At 40.2% G+C, this 14,226-nt stretch overlaps 1 protein-coding gene across 1 annotated transcript in view; it reads left to right on the top strand.

The window, feature by feature from the left end:
• Window positions 1–14,226, top strand: part of APBA1 (amyloid beta precursor protein binding family A member 1) — a 204,885-nt gene that overhangs the window by 106,820 nt on the left and 83,839 nt on the right. The window lies entirely within an intron of this gene.

Below are 14,226 nucleotides of genomic sequence, written 5' to 3' on the forward strand. Positions count from 1 at the left end.
CTGAAGGATGGTTGTGCAAATATTAAAACCTGCGTCCATGGTTAAATCATCCACTACTTTTTTGGAAGAAACCTAGATTGTCCCCAGACAAAATGAGTTTCTGATGTTGAAGTGTTCTTGTCTGCAATGCTTCACTTACTTTGAATACGCATTTAAATTATGGGAATGTTGTCTCCCCAGGACACATGCAAGACATCAGAATCATCCGTAGTTCTTCAGATCTCTTAGCTTATTCTCTATCCCATCATCTCTTTATGCCTGTGACAAATTCTTAAGAAACTGCCTTGTGAAGAGAGATGATCTTCCTGCAGGTGTTCTTACTACTGAATCAAAACGAATAGAGAAAGCTCTCAGAGACTTGCCTTTGGAATCTGAGATATCACTGTGTGTGTTTTTTTTAACCTAAAAATATCTGCTGTTCTCTGGTATCTTTAAAGGGTGTGCCTTATTTCAGAGGCAGTAGCAAAATCTCATGATCAAAATAACTTATTTTTGTAAAGAAGAAAAAAAATCAGAAACGATGAAATGTTTTGACTGGTGTGGCACTGAAGTGCTGACAAAAGCTGTTCTTGTAAGTACATCAGTAAGTCTTTGTTGTGTAATATTTAAGCTCTGCAAATGTTGGGTGCTGATGGAAGCTTTGGGGTCATTTTGCATGCCAGTTCTTTTGGCAGAGAGATATTAAATTACAAGGTTAGGATTCCTCATCATCCTAAACCATGTATGGATCACACGTGAGGCAATTGCGTCTATATCTAACTTCCTCAAGTTTGGAATTTATGGTGCTTGTTACTTTTTCAAGATGACAGAGTGTAAAGTGGACTTTTGAATGTGACACCCTGGGATCAACTTCTGGCTCTGCTAGATCATAACCTCATGACCTTAATTTATTGAGTTTGTTTCTTCACCTGAAATGTGGGAATAATAACACTCACTTGGCAGAGTTGTGAAGATTAAAAATAATACAGAGATGGGGAAAAAGGTTTACAGCTGTGAGTATATGAAACATGGAATTTATTCTTGTGTTGTTATGTATTAATTATTGTATTATTGATTTGTATTACAACCATAAACTTATTTTTGCTCAGCCCTGTGTATATAATATATAAGAATCAACATGTGTTAATTACCATGAATACTCCCAGCATTTTATTAATGTTGGGTAAGTAGATTTTAAATAAGATGCTTTTCAAATGACTTTATAATTCACCCATATTAACCATGATGCACTTTGAGTTGCATGTCTAGTTGGAGTGAGTTTTACCAGGTGAATGTACATGAACCCTTTTTACTAATTTTGGGCTCCATTGAATACACTGGTGAGCAGCCCTTGGGGGTGGGGGGAGGGGGCTGCTGTTTTCTGAGACCTGGGAATGGAGCTCTATGCACCAGAAAAACCAACAAATTCATACAGGATTCAATCCACACCTTTTTATTCATTAGCACCATGCTGAACCAGATATTTTTATTTTTTAATTGGATGCTTAATTCTGATTCAGATACTGTATAGAGTGTGAGAAATATATGGTCTATTTCTGCCAGGAACTTGTAAAGTATCCAGAACAATCTAAAAAAAATCTGTGCTTGTAACTTAGAATTCTCAGTTCAATTCTTATGCTTCTCTAGCCCAGCCTTAAACCTCAGGAAGATCTGTCAAAAACAGTGTCCACACTAGAAACAAGCAAAATACCCATCAATAAGAGAATGGATGAACAAATTGTAGTATATTCATATAATGGAATACTACTCAACAATTAAAAATTCTGAATCATTAATAGATACAACAATATGGGTGAATTTTAAATAAATTATGTTGAGCCAAGGAAGCCAGACACAAAAGACTGTATACTATAAGATTTCATTTTTGTGAAGTTCAAGAAGAGGCAAATCTAATCCATGAGGACAGAAGTCAGAATAGCAGTTAATTCTGAGGACATTGAATGGGAAAGAGCAAAAGGGAATTTTCTGGGGTGATGTAAATTTCCTATACTTTATAGACACAAGATATGTATGTGCACACATACACAATCATCAAGCTGTACACTTAAAATTTGTGTATATACAGTATGTAAGTTATAGCTACATTTTTTAAGTGTCCAAATTAGGGTACCATTTTGTCTGAGGAGAGTAAGATTAGAGTAGAAAGAGATTAAATCTTAAAATATCAGTGTTTCTAGGGTTCACACTTTTATAAGCTCTGTTTCTATAAAAATGAATCTATCATTGAGCTCTGATTTTACAACTAAAAATTTATCAGGGTAGGTTCCATTAGACAAATGGATTGGATCCCAGTTTTTTAAAGTAAAGTTTTAGCTCTGAAACAGAATAAACAGGATGAACAGCACTTGCTTTAAAAGTTAGTTCTAGCCCTGAAATGCTGGAAAACATATCTGTTTTGAATATAGAAGTGACAGTAAATGTTTCTGGATGCACTGATACTTCAGTTCAGAGGAAAGAACAAGTTATGTTGTAAATTCATCTTCCCATCTTGGGTTTGTTAAACTCCTCCGTGGGAGAATCAGGAGGATAAATTAGTGAGTTGAATATGATTATGTGTTTGAACTCAATGTAAATAAATTTTCATGCAGGACCTCTTCATTTTATGCATAAAGAATGAGACATTTGTTGATTGCTCCCTGTTTGCTCTGTGGTATGTTTTTCCAGGAGTAGAAGAGAAAAACATTGTAAACCAGGCAAGAGGGGGAGATATCTGGGTGAAGTTTAAATATGATCAATACCCAACTCATGAGAATCATCTGGAAGGCAAACACTGACTCTGCCACTTCACTTTTTTCTTTAAAAGCCTTTATGATGGTTGAAAAGTTTGTAAGCAACCTCTTTTGTTGTAGTATTCAAAGCCTTTCATGGTATTTTCCCCTCAATCTTTCTAGACATTTTCCCCCACTGTTCTGCAGGGATCCCCACCTTGAGGTTTCTGTCCATAGTGAACTATGTGATATTTCTTTTTTTATTTTTAAAAAATGTTTTCAATTACAGTTTACATTCAGTATTGTTTTATATTAGTTTCAGGTGCGGGTAGTCGAATATCAGGGGGAACACTCTGTGAAGTGTACGATTGTCTGAACTATGTGCTATTTCTTGAAAACTCTCTGAACCATTCTATTTTGGCGTCTGGGCACAGAGCTCTCCTCCTTGGGCGTGTGCTTCCCCATCACTCGACCACTAAACCACGCCCTCCCCAGAGGCGGCCTCCAGAGTTTACAGACAGAAGGCAAGTGACCACGGAGAAAGTTGGCATCTGTCTAAACAGCAAAGGTTAAAAGGAAGGTTGAAATATTTTAAGTTTACCATTTCATGGTACACAGGTTTTGCCCTAATAAAGACTTCATGGAATCATTCAAAAGCTTTCTCTCTCCCTGCCTCCAAAATTTCATAATAGCAAGTTATTAAGATTTTTGTGCCAGGAACAAAAAAGATTACCCAAACTTATTTTTTAACAAAATAGTTTAACAGTTGCCAACCCCTCCCCCCAAAAAAGGTTGATTCCAAAACTCTATAAACTATTGAATAAAATAAAAAGTAAACAGATTATATTTAAAATATTAATGTTAAGCTTGAATGCCCCCCAATCTGCTGTGAACCAGACTATGTGGCAGCATTATGAGCACCAGTGACCTTATCCCCTAAAATCTGTCACCAAGATCTAATAGCTGATTAGAGATCCTAAAGATATCCATTGAATTAGTTTTCCAAGCATTTTTCTTTTCACAAAGCTGTATGTTTAACGAACATTATTGGAAGGCAGAATATGTTAACACTATTTTTCTCCTACCTGAGGATTTAACATTACTTCTGATAAGTTTTTAAGATACTTGTGTATGTAATTATATGTATTTATATATGCATATATAATATCTACAGAATAGATATATGTATACATACATATATGTTCACATCAATAGAGTATACCTACACGTCTGTGGGAGATGCCCAATAAATTAGTCTCTCATGGGGAGGGTAGTGTAATGTTCCTCCTTCCTCAGGACATTCGAACTCGCTGTACACTCTGGAATGCTTTTCCCCCAGGTAACTGCGTGCTCACTTGCCTGTCTCCTGTATCTTCAACCTTACTCCCTTTGCTGCCCTTCTCAGTACTCACAGTATGTATTTGGTCACTTGTATCAACATCTCCTCAAAACAAGATCCACAGGGGCAAAGATCTTATCTGTTATTTCTCTAGTGCTTAAAACAGTACCACACACATAAGAGAAGCTTCTCAAATATTTGCAAAATGAATGAATGAATGAATGGATTAAAGATCACTTGATCCAACCCTCTACCATACACATGAATTCCCTTTGTATCATTTTTAATAAAAACCTACATTCATGAATTAATTGACAAGCACTGATAGAACAATATAGGAACAAAGTGAGTACAGGAGAGATTAAAAACATTAAATAATATAAATGAATGACTCAAGGTGAATTGGAAAACGAGGAGGAAAATGTCCGAGAGCATTTAAAAGGAAGGGAGGAAGAAGAAATCAGCCTGACTCTTTTTATATTGTGAAAAAAGGGCTGGTGGATAGACACTGCATCATTGGTCACAGAGCTTATTGTTTTTATTCCTTAATTCCTGAGAAACCAATGCCTGTGTAGCACTTTTGATTACAAATACAGTATATGACATCTTGAAATAATTAAATAAATTGTTAAATTAATCAAATCAGGCCATGTGAAGACTAATTATGAGACTATGCGGTCCAATATAGAAAACACAGTACATGCCTCATTGAGTCTGTACCTTATAACAACTGTATCAGCGGGACAGGTATAATTATTATATTTCCATTTTTTAGACAAGGAGACTGAGTCTCAGATACTTTAAATCACATTCCTCACGTTCATATATCTTATGCATACCCGATTCCAGATTTGGTACCAGATCTTTGGAATCCAAATACGTGATGGAAAACTCAGTTCCAATTTTTTCTGCAATCCTGAAACACAAGTTACACAAAAGAAATTAGAAAATGTATCTCCTCTGTCCTAGTGTAAGACTCCTTTTCATGTTGATATCCTTGTCAAGGTGTTCCATTTTTTGAATTACAAACTTATTTTAAAAGGCCTCTAGGTTTCTCTCCTTCCCACAGATACTATGTTTATTGATTGAATTGTGGTGAATCTAATTGTATGGATTTAAAAGGGACTTAGCTCTGCAGTTACACCCTTTTACCACAAGAGGTCACTTACTGGCCAGCGAGGCCAAGACCACTGCGGGGTTTATAAATAGTTGTAAAAGAAATTGGGAGTTAAAATTTATAGACCATGTCATGATGCCTGACAAGGTGTGGAGTTGATGACTCATTGGATCAAGGTGGCAGGGAGTGAAATATCTATGGGTTTTAGACACCCTTGTACAAGAGAATGGCAGAAAACAAGAGGACAAAAAGTACAGAAGCCTTGGCTGGCTATGATAACTCTCAACAGAATTATCTTCTTAAGCAAACACTCTCCCACACACCTGCACTGTCCCGGGTACTGTGCATAGCCCCTTCCTCCCCAAGACCTGCTGCTGCCTAGCAGGGTGACCGACAGCCTGCCTCCACTAACATTCTCTGTGTCCTGCTTTAAAGGCGAGATTGCAAATGGAGCCTGCAGTGGCCTCCACCTGGGTTTGTTTGGTGTCAGCCTACATGCTGCTCTGTAACTGTTATAATTCGCTTTTTCATACACCTACCTGGGGAACTGTAGACATTTGAGTTTTGTCCCTGTGGTTTCCCCGCCTGCTCTCTTTCACCTTGCCCATTATGAAGACAAGCCCTGTCTACTTTAAGAGGTCTTGTTTCTACCACCCTGAGCACTTCAGAGCTGCAGCCACCTTACTGCTTTGGCAGCTCCTGGGACAAAGGAGATGTCAGTTACTTTAACTCCAGGTGAGATCTGAAGTCAAATGACCTTGTTTGCCTCCGAGAAAAGAACCAAGGGGCCTTGAGAAGGTCGAGAGGCCCCAATTAGCAGGATGTTCTCACTGGAGCTTCTCAGACCTGGCTGGCCCTGAGGGCACTGATGGCCCCGTGTTGGTGGTACCAAGCAGCCTCGCCTTGTTCCTTCTCTTCCAGGGATGCCTTTCCCCCCTTTCTTTCCTTCGTGTTTTGTATTTCTTACCCTGTTCTTGCACTTTCCCATTTACCCGCATTCCCAGGTTACCTTCTCGTTGCTTTCTGCGCCCTCTGGTGGGCCTAACAGAAACTGGGGTTAATGCAGCCACAAAATTCGATCCTTAGGTGGATGTTGTTCGGCTGGTGCTGTGTTTTAACTCACATTGCATTTGGAGTTCTTTAGACATGGCATGCACTGTCCAGCAATGGTCCCCACTGCTGGACAGCCACACGCCTCCAGCTGCATTCCTTTAACTTACCTGTCTGGCCACGAGCCTGATCTACCTTATTACTAAAACTGGCTTTGCTAATACCTGGGGGCTCAGGCATCCTGAGAGCCTTTCGCCCTTTGAGAGCTTCACCTTTTAATTAGCTCCTGTGCAGGTAAGGAGACACTTCACTGATCAGCTTGCTTACAACATGAAAAACATTACAGAAGAGCTTGCAACCTCTGTCAATCTACTTGCATTAGTTTCCTGTTGTTGCTGTAACATCATCACAAATTTAGCAACTTAAAACAATAAAAATTTATTATCCTACGGTTCTATAAATCAGAAGCTGACGCAGGACTCATGGAGCAAGAATGAAAGTGTGGGCAGGGCTTTTTTCTTCCTGGAGGCTCTCGGGGAGGGCCTGTTTCACACTCACCGAGTTGTCGACAGAAGGCAGGGCCTTGCAGTTGTCACACTGAGGTATCCCATTTTCACACTGTCTGTCAGCTAATGGTTGTTCCCAGGTCCGGAGGCCATTTGTATTCCTTTGCTCATGCACGCGCGTGCGCGCGCGCACACACACACACACACACACCTGCCCCCCCCCGGCCCCCCTCACCCCCATCTTCAAAATCAGCAGTAGGGGGGGGCAAATCTCTCTTGCGCTTCCTGTTTCCTTCTTCAGTCTCATCTCTCTGGCACAATTGGAAAAAATTCTCTACTTTTAAGGACTCACAAGATTAGGTTGGGCCCAGCCAGATAATCCAGGATAATCTTCCCATCTCAAAGTCCATCCCTTAATCACATCTACAATGTCCCTTCATCATATAAGGTTCCATCTGCACAAGTTCTGGGCTTAGGGCATGGACACCTATGGGGGCTCTTATGCTGTGGACCCCACCTCTGATCCCAACCCTTGGATGATTGTATTTGAAACCAGACATGGGGCGGCCACTGAGTAAATCACCTGACGAGGGACAGGGAGAGTTTGAACCTCATTCCAGCCCTGCAGCCATATCCCTGTTTTTTAAGATATTGCCAAGATGCCCATCATCTTTAACCTATCTTAGAAATTGAAAATGACAAAAATTAACATTCTACTAATCCGAATTTTTAATTACTGTTATAACAGAGGCCTACTCGGTATTTATTCTCCCCTTCTTAATTACAAAGAGAACCCAGGTTTTATTTGGGGTAGGGAGGTATCTAGCCAAAAAGTAAAAAAAAAAAAAAGAAAAGAAAACAACCAAAAAAAAAATCTGTGGTCCTGGGCTTTTCTTTCAGCTAGTCATGGTCAGTGTGACATGGTTTTGGTTGAGGAGATATAAATGGAAAGCACTGGATGAGGATTCTGGGAAAGCTCTTTGAAAAGAGCTGATGCCCTTTCCTGCTCTATGTGCAGGTCCTTCTGTTTTCCTGGAATACAGATGTGATGGCAGTACTCAGGCTGCCATCTGGGAAGTGTGAGGATGAGAGTTAAGCCCTAAGGATGGCAGAGTGGAAAGTTGGAAGGAGCAAATCCTGTGGAACCCCCACCCCAGCCCTGGCCTACCCACTTCTGGAGTTCTTTTTTATGAAAGAAAAAGATGCCAATGGTGCGGTTGGCGAGGGGAGGAAACAGGGGGTACTCTATTGCTAAGCATCTGGATTTAATTCCTCATGGGTCTCTGTGCTCTAACAGCTGATTCGTACTCTAAAGGCTAGCCCAAGATTCAGAAGTGTCTTCTAGGAAATGAGCTGTGAAAAATAACTTTTTCTTAATAATGATTTTAACTCTATCAAGTGATTTTTTTTTAAAAAAAGGCAGTTTTGTTTGTGTAACACTTTTATATTGCAAGAGCTCTTTCCCATACTTTATCTCATTTTATTATCAGAATGACCCTATGAAGCAAGTGGTCAGACATTGGCATTGCTTTCATTTGGAGTTCAGGGATCAGAAGCACAAAGAACTTTACCAGCCTTCTTACACAGCCCAAGTTATTGTTTATATCTTTTAATTCTAAGCCATTTGTTCTCTCCTGCGCTTCTCACTTTAAGGTTTACTCCTTAATGCTTAATGTTTTATTTTATTGTATTCTGTTTTATTTATATTTTAATCCTCACCCAAGGATACATTTATTGATTTATTATACATTTATTGAGAGAGAACAATGTGACAGAGAAGCATCGATAGGTTGCCTCCCGCACCTGCCCTGACTGAGGATGGAACCCGCAGCCCAGGTGTGTACCCTGACCAGGGATCGAATCGGCAACTTTTTGGTATACTTGCTCCAACTAACTGAGCCACCTGGCCAGGGCATTATTGTTATATTTTAAAAGAACCAATGGTTTATGAAATATATTTGTGTGTTTTGCCTATAATGTGTATTTAATATGGACAAACTATAAGATTATTATTCTCGAGGCTTCCCTCCCCCTCCCCCACCCACTCAAGCTAGTGCGAATCAAGGAGGACTCAGCCATATCCACTGGGGGACCACGCACAAATGAGGATGGCCATGCCCTGGGAATGGCTCTGTGATTCTGGAAGCCTCGGTTGAGCACTGCCCTCTGGGTTCTCTCTCTCCCTCCAGCTTGCGGGATCTCCTCTGATTAAACCAGGCAACCTGGGCTGTCCCTTCAGCAGAGTCCCTGGGTGGGAACAAGTCCTAGTGCAACAGAATTGGAGACAGAAAAGGCAACCCACCACCTGTCTCTGGCAGCTCCTTCACAGCACTGAAGCAGATCAGCCTCTGAATAAGAATGGCTCATTCTACCACGGTAGAGAAAGAACTATCTAGTTGGAAAGGTTTCCTATTTTTTAAGTCTCAGGGGTTAACCTGAAAGACCAAATGCCGATTTTTGTGATGATGAAATGGAATCTAGGTCAAAAAGTACAAGCAACACCGCTGTTTTCAGATTGCTTTGTCCACCCAAAGGCCTGGAGGATGCTCAGTCCAAATCGTGAACCTAAAGGTTCACAATTATCTTGTATAATTTCAAAGATCATAATACTTTAGAAAATTTGTAAACTGATGAGGAGTAAAGAAGAGTGTGTTTTCACCAGCCAGATCAGGAGGGTTCTTCAAATGCCTGCCTTTTCTTCAGAGAGGTGACAACTTTGACCTAAAACTTCAATGTTGAAGGACTTTCATTAGTAAATTGATTGGCTTAATTACATTTGAGTCCAAATAGTAAGATTCAGGACATTAAAAAGTCATCATCATGAGTGCAGATTTACAGAGGCAGTCCTACTTTATACAAGGCACCCGAGGGTTACTAACTATAGCAGAGGCTTGGTCTCTGCCAGTAATGTATTTAGAATCTAAAGGGAGATGCAGACTAAATATCCAATAAGTAATAAAAACAAAAAGACTCAGTGCTCTAAGATTATGTGCAAGCTTCCTGTCTGAGTTAGTAGATGTCTCCTGCCCAAGATGATCCTGTGTTCTTGTTTGTAGTAGTCAGAATTATTGGTTGCAAGTAATGGAAACCAACTCAGGCTAGGCTAAGAAGGGCAGAAAGTGGAGAGACGACATATTTAAAGAATATGTCAGTGTTTTATGGATCCCAAGAACATGCAGTCAGTCAAAGAAGGGTCTGGAAAGCTAGCAAGAATCCAGGTCAGTGTTTTGTTTATTTTTGCCATGTTCTCTTCTCATCTGCCCTTTATTTCCCTGTTTCAATCTCTCTGTGGCAGTTAGCACGTCTTCCACCACGCCCGTTCTGTGCAAGCTGGCTAGGATGATTTTTGTTTCTCTACTCATGAAACCAGCCCAGATTAGAATTGAAATCTCTTAATGCTTTTTCTAAATTTCTGCAAAAAGAACAGTGCCTTATCATGGGCAAGGGGCCCAACCCTAGGCTCATGTGAATGACAGGAAAGCAATTCCAGAAAAGGTAGAACTGCGATAAGCTACCCAGAGATGCCAAAAGGTGTCTTCCAGTCTGACTGAAGAGCAAACCTTTGGTTTTGCACCTGTGGGCCAAGGCCTGGGGTGGGGAGTGGCAGGTGGAAAAGCAGAGACTCACGTTTATCAAGGGGGTCCTTCCTTGAAACCATCCACACAGATAACAAGTGTTCTCCATACACTGAATAGTTCTCCATATCCTGAAAAAATGGCTGCCGATGGTTTCCAGTTGCATGTAAATGCTTGTATAATGAATACAATTTAAAATCGTTGAATGTGGTAGTGAATTAATTATCTTTTAGTCATCGTATGTCTTTTTTAGTCACTGGAAACGGATGGCGCAGCTATCCTTGCATCAGAGCCCCCTCCATGCAAGGTAACGGGGGTCCCCTGGATGTGATGGGAGGTGTGGGCGGGGAGCCTGCGTGAGGAGCTGTGAGTGCTGGCTGGGACATTCAGTGGGAAGCTCTAACATGAATTTTACTTTATTAGCCCCCCTTTTTTCTTGTGTTGTCATGAATTTGTCTATAGCTGTCTTACTGCATGGAAGTATGTTATATGTATAAATATAATAAATTGGTAGAAAGCACATTCTGAATGGCAAAGAATATTTAACTTAGCTGACTCTGTATCACTTTCAACTCCATTCAGTAACAGGGACTGGGCCAGCAAAGGGCAAATAAGAAAACGTCCTTGCAGTGTGCCATAAGGAATGTTAATGCATGACTTGTAACCTGCGTGGTGGTTGTTGATGCATGAACAAATGCTTTTGTAGTGTTTTAAAATAGTCCTTCAAGTGACCTTAAATACTGGAAATGCTGTTTGTACTATTTTACAAATTCTCTTCATGGATATTGCAAAGGGAAAGTTGAGTCACAGTCTAAAAATAGCAGTAACAATAATGTAATAGTAGTAGATGCTAGTATTACCATGGCAGTACAAAGACTCCCTGCTTTATAAATATCTTTTATTCTTGCAACAAATGTCAATGCTTTATCTACCTCTGTTACAGGGAAGGAAATTGAGTTTGAGAAGCCCGCGATTTATGTCAAATTATTTAGATCCAAATTAACATGCTTTTGCTCTTTGTAAAATACTCCCTTAAATGGAAGAAATGATGACAGAGAGACTCAATTAATCCATTAGCTTAACTGGGGAAAATTCAGACATTGCTGGCCTATTGAAGAGACCAATAGCTTCATCATCAAGACCAGATCCTGAAATGAAATAGACCTTGCTAGTTCAAATCCCAGCCCCTCCACGTACCTGCTTTGCGACCCTGGGAAAGGCGCTCAACTTCTCTGTTCCTTGGTTTCCTCCACTTTAAGTTGATGACAACTATCACGATAGCATTGGTATAGGGACTAATAATATTAAGTGTGTAGAAAAGTCTGGGGAACATAGAAAATGCCATCTGAGTGCTTTTCATTGACCTGGGGCCTGTGCACTTGGTGTGTTAGCACAGCCGAGGGGTGTTAATTCTGTCAGCCCGACAGCCTCAGCATTGGGGAGGTCTGGAAAGGCAGCAGGGTACAACATCAAGTCCTTCCTCCGCCCCGTAACTGTCCACTTTCTCATGGTTTCCAGACCTCTGTGCTCTGCCCATGAGTGGGGAACCCACACAGCCATCAGCACTCCAGGCACGGTGCTAGCCCTAAAGGGCAGGCTGGTGGGGAAATCCCTGCACAGCCTAGGCTCCGACAACTGCCAGGGACCTTCCTCCAACGAGCGGCCACTGCCCCTCTCAGGACTGACACACTTCCATTTGAACTCCATCAAGTGCCATTCTTAGAAACTAAAGAACCCGAACTAATTGGACAATAAAAGAAGACTTTGGTCTGGGGAGGCGGCACATTCAATGGAGTTTGCAGAGATTTGACTGCGCCCGCCGTGCAGCTGGCTGGCAGGGGCCTGCGGAAGCCTCTTTCCCCCACTGTGCCATGTGCCCTGCGAGGAAGACGGAGCTGCTCCTCTGGCCCTCTCCTTCCCTGCCCCCAGTAGCCCTCACAAGATGAGTTGCTATTTGGGATTCATTTTGATTTGGTTCAAAGAAATTCAACTACAGGAGTGCTAGAGTGATACACTGTTTTTCTGTAACTCAGGAGAGATTATCTGTCTTGAGTGACCATTCAATTTATCACCCAAACTTGGACATTAAACATAATTAAAATTATTTAAATTTCCTTGGAAGACAGCTTAGCAGTTTCTTAACACAACTAAACACACTCTTTCCATACATATGATCCAGCAATTGTGTTCCCTGATATTTATCCAAAGAAGTTTAACCCTTGTGTCTACACAAAAGCAAGAACCTGGACGTTTATAGCAGCTTTGCTCATCATTGCCAAACCTTGGAAGCGATGGATAAATAAACTGTGGTGCATCCAGACAATGAAGTATTACTCAGCACTAAAAAGAAATGAACTGGCAAGCTGTGGAAAGATGTGAAGGACTCTTAAATGCATATGATTAAGTGACAGAAGCCCATTTGAAAAGGCTACATGTTGTATGACTCCAACTATATGCCACTCTACAAAAAGCAAACATACAGGGACAGTAAAAAGATCCGTGGTTGCTAAGAGTTGTGGAGAGGAAAGGACGGATGGGAAGAACACACAGGGGAATTCTAGGACAGTGAACCGATTCTGTATGTTACTATAATGGGAAATACAAGTCATTATACACTTACCAAAACACATATATGAAAATGTACAACACAAGAAAGAAACCCTAATTTAAACTATGGCCTTTGGGTGACAATGATGTCTCACTGTAGATTCATCAATTGTAACAAATGTACAATGCTGTTACAGATGTTAGTAGTGGGGGGGGGATATATGGGAACTCTGTAGACATTCTGCCCAATTTTGCTGTGAACCTAAAACCGCTCTAAAAAATTAAGTCTATTTTTTAAAAGTATATGATGTTTGGATATATTTATTTATTATCAGTTTTTATTATAGATAGATAAATTTTAAAATTATTTTCAAAAATAAAATTATTTTTATAAAAGTACAAAGAAAGTATAAACTGGGATTGTCCCAAGGATCAGGTAGCATTAGTCTCAAGCAACATACTCTGATTTGGAACTAAAAAGAAAAAAATTAGCATGCTTATTAATAAATTACTTTTCTCTAATGTATTTATCCTTCTTTTGGGGACACATGCTGTCAAACTTTTCCCCCTTTTTTCTAGGTTTTTATTACTAATTTATTGAGTAACTCACTGTACCCATACTCTACTGAGTGCTTTACATACATCAGATTTTTAATATTTTATTTATTTATGTTAATAGAATTTATTGGAGTGACATTTGTTTACATGCATCAATTTAGTCCTTACTAAATAGAGGTGTGTTCATTCATTCACTCAAAAATATGCATAGGGCACTTGTTAATTATCGCACACTGTTTCAGATCCTGGAAACATAGCAGTGGTGGGGAAGAAGAATAAATCCATATATAATATGTCAGGTGAAAAGTGCTATGAAGAAATAAGAAAAAAGTAAGAAATCTAGAAATATTAAATAAAATGAAGAAAAAGAAATAAGAAATAAAGGTAAACAGATAGTGACGAAGTTTGCTATTTTTCTTTTTATCCTCATCTGAGGATTTTTTTTAATTGACTTTAGAGAGAAAGGAATGGGGGAGGAGAGAGAGAGGGGAACATCTATAGGAGAGAGAAACATTGCCTCCTATGTGTACCCTAACCAGGGCTTGAACCCACAACCTAGGTATGTGCCCAAACTGGGAATCAGATATGCAACCTTTTGGTGCATGGAATGACGCGCCAACCACCTGAGCCACCTGGCCAGGGCGGGGGACTGCTATTTTAGATTGTTAGAGAGAACTTTAGAAGGAACATGAGGAAATGACAGGAACAAGCCATGTGACTCTCTGGGGGAAGAGCATTCTAGGCAGAGGGAACAGAGAGTGCAAAGGCATTTTTGAAATAGTAGGGTAGCTGGTGTGGCTGAACGAAGGTTAACCAAGGTTGGAAG

The sequence above is a fragment of the Pteronotus mesoamericanus genome, unplaced genomic scaffold (assembly GCF_021234165.1).
Source record: "Pteronotus mesoamericanus isolate MK-2021 breed Mesoamerican mustached bat unplaced genomic scaffold, CSHL_Meso_final contig_73, whole genome shotgun sequence".
Classification (NCBI taxonomy): Eukaryota; Metazoa; Chordata; class Mammalia; order Chiroptera; family Mormoopidae; genus Pteronotus; species Pteronotus mesoamericanus.